This window comes from Orycteropus afer, unplaced genomic scaffold (assembly GCF_000298275.1).
Source record: "Orycteropus afer afer isolate SDZICR_OR568_19922 unplaced genomic scaffold, OryAfe1.0 scaffold00037, whole genome shotgun sequence".
Lineage (NCBI taxonomy): Eukaryota > Metazoa > Chordata > Mammalia > Tubulidentata > Orycteropodidae > Orycteropus > Orycteropus afer.
Window position 1 is genome coordinate 12,446,409 of NW_006921624.1, and position 5,904 is coordinate 12,452,312.

Here is a 5,904-nt window from a genome sequence, read left to right on the forward strand (position 1 = left end):
ACCACCTTGGAAACCCAAGGAAGTGTCACTATGAGTTGGGTCCAACTCAACGGCAGTGTGCTTAGTTTGGTTTTTTGTTGTTGTTGTTGTTGTTGTTGTTGTTTTATGTGCCAGACACTGTTTTAAAGCACTTTACATCTTTTCCCCACTCAATCCTCACAACACCCTGGAGCAGGATTTACCACCTCTGTTTTACAGATGGGAAAGCTGAGGCTCAAGGAGGCTAATTGCTCTAAATCACAAATCAAGGTGCCGCAGGAGTTAAATCCTGGGTGTGTCTGACTCCAAAACATGTGCTCTTAACTACTACACTGCTCTTCTGAGTTTCACGTGGAGCTTTCCCATTTAAAAACCACCTGCCACCAGGTGCGTTGGTGCGCACCTGTAGTCCTAACTACTCTGGAGGCTGAGGCCGGAGGATCTCTTGAGTCCAGAAGTTCTGGATTGTAGTGCGTTATGCCAATCAGGTGTCTGCACTAAGTCTGGCATCAATATGATGCTCTCCAGCGAGCAGGGCACTACCCGGCTGACTAAGGATGAACCAACCAGGAGCAGGTCAAAATTCCTATGCTGATCAGTAAAAACCACCAGCCATCAAGTCTAAGAGGAAGTAGGTGGCTCTGAATCTCTCTTTCCCTGGAATTGTCTGTACAGTGAAGCCACACAGAGCACAGGATCTGGCATCAGACAAAACTGCACTGAAATCCCAGCTGTTCCTCTTGGCTGTGAGACCTGGGACAAGTCACCTTCTGATGCTCAGTTCCCCCCATCTTAAAAGGGGGGCAAGGCCTGCCTTATACAATGGTGATGAGTTGAATGGGCTTCTAGATATAAAAGAACCAGCCCAAGATGCTCAATGAATGTCACTATTCTTCACATGTTGGCTGTTCCTCTTCACGTTAACTTCTAAGACTGAAGCCACTGGGGAGAATGAGGAAGTCCAGAATGAGGATGTTTCAATCCATTTCTATCAGCAGGGAGTCAAATACCCATTAGTGGAACGGAGAAAGGGGATCAGCTTGGGTGTACTATTGTCCAATAGTCAGAGAAGATTGATAGTGAGAGGACATCTGCTGTATGTCCAGCCCTGGGGTAAGTGCTGCAATTCCAAGGTGAAGTGGACCCACCCTGGCCTCCTTGAGAGCAGGGAATCTCTTGTTCACGGCAGTATCCCTGGCACCCCACACAGAGAGTACCACTGCCATCGAGCCAATTCCTACTCATAGTGACCCCAATAGGGTTTCCAAGCTGTAGATCTTTACGGAAGCAGACTACCTCATCTTTCTCCCAGGGAGCAAGTGGTACATTCGAACTGCCACCCTTTAGGTTGGCAGCCAAACGCTTTACCACAGCACTACCAGAGTGCCCACATAGAGAACAGGTCTTGAATAAATATATCCTGAGTAAATGAAAAAAAAATTTTTTTTTTTTTTTTTTTTTTTTTTGCACATTAGTGTCTAGACTCTGGTAGGGAAATAAACAGGCAGGTGATAATATAATCCATTTGACAAATGTTTATTGAGCATCTGGTTATGGGCCAGGCAGACACTGTGCAATGATGGCATAAAGACCATGATACCAGAAGCCAAGGGACTATGGAAACACAAAGGAGAGGCCCCAAATTCATCCCAGGTGTAAGAGATAGAGGGAGCTCTGGTGGCACAGTTAAAGCTAAAGTTAATGCAGTTAAAGCATTCAGCTGCTAACCAAATGGTTAGCACCCATCAGCTGCTCTGCAGGAGCAAATGAAGCAATGTGCTTCTGTAAAGATTTACAGCCTTGGAAACTCTAGGGGGCAGTTCTACTCCTACAGTGTCGCTATGAGTTGGAATTGACTCAGTGGCAGTGGGTTTGCTTTTTGGTCTATAAGAGATGGCTCCCCAGAGGTGAGTATTTACATCAGGTAGATACACTCCTTGGAGTGATCAATCAGGGGAGAATGGAAGAGCAGTGTTTGCACAGAGAGATAGCTGGGGTTGGGGGGGGGGGCAGGAGTGTATGTGAGGGAAGGACACAGAGAACAGGTGACTATAGGGAAGAAGTAGGAAGAGAGCTGTTACATCGTGGGGAATTGCAGTCAATATCATGAGACAAAGTATGTATGAACTCTATATGGAAAATGGATTTGCTCTGTAAACTTTTGTTCAAATCACAATAAAAATTTTAAAAGAGAGAGAGAGATGGCTTCCTAGGGGAAGTGACACCTGAGCTGAATCTCCAAGTGTGAAGGGTGAAGAGGTAAAGAGAGACCATCCCAGGAGGGAACAGCCCATGCAAAGGCACAGTGGTGGCAGAATCAGAGGAAGTTTGGGACATGGCCAGCAGCTCAGGGCCAAAGAATAGTGAGGCTGAGAGTGAATGTGGCTGGGAAAGTTGCTGGGCCCAGATCATGAAGAATGTTCTAAGCAGAATTGGAGTGCCAGTGAAGGGTTTGAGGCAGAAGAGTATTATGACGGGGTTTACATCTGGGACAGATCTTCTGGTCACAGGTAAACCAGGTGACCAGTATGGAAGATATAGTTCTGGTCCAGGTGAGAGGGTGTGGTGGTGAGAATAATGGGGGTGGAGATGGATGGAGGGGATATTTATGAGGTACAATCAAAGGCCTTGATGAATGATTTATGTGGGAGGTAGGGAAACAGAGCAGAGGGGAAGAGGAGAAGGGGGCTCCCCATTTCTGGCTCCAGACACAAGTGGAAACTGTCCCCAAAATAGGGAACATGGGAGGAGGGAAAACAAGTTTGGGATGAAGAGGGTGGTATAGGGAGATGGTCCCACAAGAAGTGGCCAGAAAGCAAATCAATTTATCCACCACAAAGTCATCAGTTCCCTTGGCACGTGAGTGAGATGAGCAATGTCCTACAGGTTGACCCAACAACTGGGCATCATAGGCTAGCTGAGTGAACACATAAAATTAACCATCACAGGTTATTCTCATTTTCCAGATAAGGAAGTGAGGCTTAAAGAGTAAGAAATCTGCCCAAAAGAACACACCTAGGAAGCAAGACACAAATCTGACTCCTAAACACGAACTTGTCGGTATCTGCCAGTATGTGTTCCAGTACATTAGGGTTTGGTGTCATAGGACCTGACAGAGAAGAAACCACCATTTTTCAACCACATCCTTATGTTCACTTAGGAAAAAGCCCTGCCTCAAGAACTGTACCAGACCCCAAGATCTACTAATTCAACAAGGAGCCCCTACAGGTAAAGACTGACAGAATAGAACCGCCAAGTCCCTTCCACTGGTAAGACAACTTTGTGCACAAGAGGAAGAACTGGCCTTGGGAGGCATAGGCCCAGGCAGGAGGGCCTGGACCTTCAGGCCATTGGGAGCTACAGAAGACCTGGGAGAGAGGAGGGTGATGCCTTGGGAGAGGCTGGTCCAAGGTGTTGTTGTTGTTGTTGTTAACTGCCATCGAGTCAACTCCAACTCATAGTGATCCTGTGTATAGCAGAACAAAACACTGCCCAGTCCTGTGCCAACCTCACAATCCCTACTGTACCTGAGCCCATTGCTGCAGCCACCATGTCAATCCATCTTGTGGAAGGCCTTCCCCTCTTTTGCTGACCCTCCACTTTACCAAGCATGACATCCTTCTCCAGGGAATGGTCACTTCTGACAACATGACCAAAGTAGGTGAGACGAAGTCTGGCCATTCTTGCTTTCAAGGAGCTTCCCAGCTGCACTTCTTCCAGGACAGACTTGTTAGTTCTTTTAGCAGACCATGGTACTTTCAGCATTCTTCACCAACACCACAACTCAAAAGCATCAATTCTTCTTCAGTCTTCCTCATTCATTGTCCAGCTCTCACATGTATATGAGGCAATTGAAAATACCATGGCTTGGGTCAGGTGCATCTTAGTCTTCAAGGAGACACCTTTGCTCTTCAGCACTTGAAAGAGGTCTTTTGGAACAGATTTTCCCAATGCAATACATCTTTTGATGTCTTGACTGCTGCTTCCATTGGTGTTGATTGTAGAACCAAGCAATATGAAGTCTTTGACAACTTCAATCTTTTCTCCATCTATTGTGATGTTGCTTATTGGTCCAGTTGTGAGGATTTTTGTTTTCTATATATTGAGGTGTAATCCATACTACAGACTGCAGTCTAATTTTCATCAGTAAGTGCTCCAAGTCATCCTCACTTTCAGCAAGCAAAGTTGTGTTGTCTGCATATCTCAGGTTGTTAATGAGCCTTCCCCCAATCGTGGTGACACATTCTTCTTCATATAGTCCAGCTTCTCTGATTATTTGCTCAGCATACAGATTGAACAAGTATGGTGAAAGGATACAACCCTGACGCACTCCCTTCCTGATTTTAAACCATGCAGTATCCCCTTGTTCTGTCAAATGATGGCCTCTTGGTCTAAAAACAGGTTCCTCATGAGTAAAATTAAGTGTTCTGGAATTCCCATTCTTCTCAATGTTATCCACGATTTGTTATGATCTACACAATTGAATGCCTTTCTATAATCAATAAAACACAAGTAAACATCTCTCTGGTATTCTTTGCTTTGAGCCAAAACCCATCTGACATCAGTTTTTGAATTATCTTCAGTGAGATTTTTACTTACATGTGATATGAATGATATTGTGCAATAATTTCCACATTTTGTGGGATCACCTTTCTTTGGAATGGGCACAAATATGGATCTCTTCTAGTCAGCTGGCCAGGTAGCTGTATTCCAAATCTCTTGGCATAGATGAGTTAGTGCCTCCAGCGCAGCATCCTTTCATTGAAACATCTCAATAGGTATTCTGTCAATTCCCGGAACCTTGTTTTTATTCCTTGAATACCAGTGGATCTTGATCATATGCCACCTCCTGAAATGGATGATCATCTACCAATTCTTTTTGGTATCATGACTCTGTGTATTCCTTCCATCTTCTTTTGGTGCTTCCTGCATCATTCAACATGGAATCTTTCAATATTGCAATTCAAGGCTTAATTTTTTTTTTTTTTCTCAGTTCTTTCAGCTTGAGAAATGCCAAGTGTGTTCTTCCCTTTTGGTTTTCCAATTCCAGGTCTTCGCACACTTCATTATAATAATTGACTTTGTCTTCTTGAGCAGCTCTTTGAAATCTTCTGTTCAGCTTTTTTGTCATTTCTTCCATTTGCTTTACTCTCCATTCAAGGACAAGTTTCAGAATCTCTTCTGACATCCATTTTGGTCTTTTCTTCTCTTCATGTCTTTTTAATGACCTTTTGCTTTCTTCATGGATGATGTTCTTGATGTCATTCCATAATTCCTCTGGTTTTCAGTCATTGGTGTTCAATGCATCAAATCTATTCTTTAGATGGTCTCTAAATTCAGGAAGGATATAATCAAGGTCATATTTTGGCTCTCATGAACTTCTTTTAATGTCTTCAGCTTCAACTTGAACTTGCATATGAGCAATTAATGGTCTTTTCCACAGTCAGCTCCTGGCCTTGTTTTGGCTGAAGATATGGAGCTTCTCCATGGCCTCTTGCCACAGATGTAGTCAATCTGATTCCTGTGTCCTCCATCTGATGAAGTCCATGTGTATAGCCACCATTTTTGTTGTTGAGAAAAGGTATTTGTAACGAATAATTTGTTGGTCTTGCAAAATTCTATCATGTGATCTCCATTAACATTTTTATAACCAAGGCCATATTTTCCAACTACCGGTGATTCTTCTTTGTTTCCAACTTTTGCATTCCAATCACCAGTAATAATCAACACATCTTGATTGCATGTTTGGTCAGTTTCAGACTTCAGAAATTGGTAAAAATCTTCAATTTCCTCATCTTTGGCTTTGGTGGTTGGTGTGTAAATTTGAATAGTAGTAGTATTAACTGGTCTTCCTTGTAGGCATATGGATATTATCCTATCACTGACAGTGTTGTACTTCAGGACAGATCTTGAAACAGTCTTTGT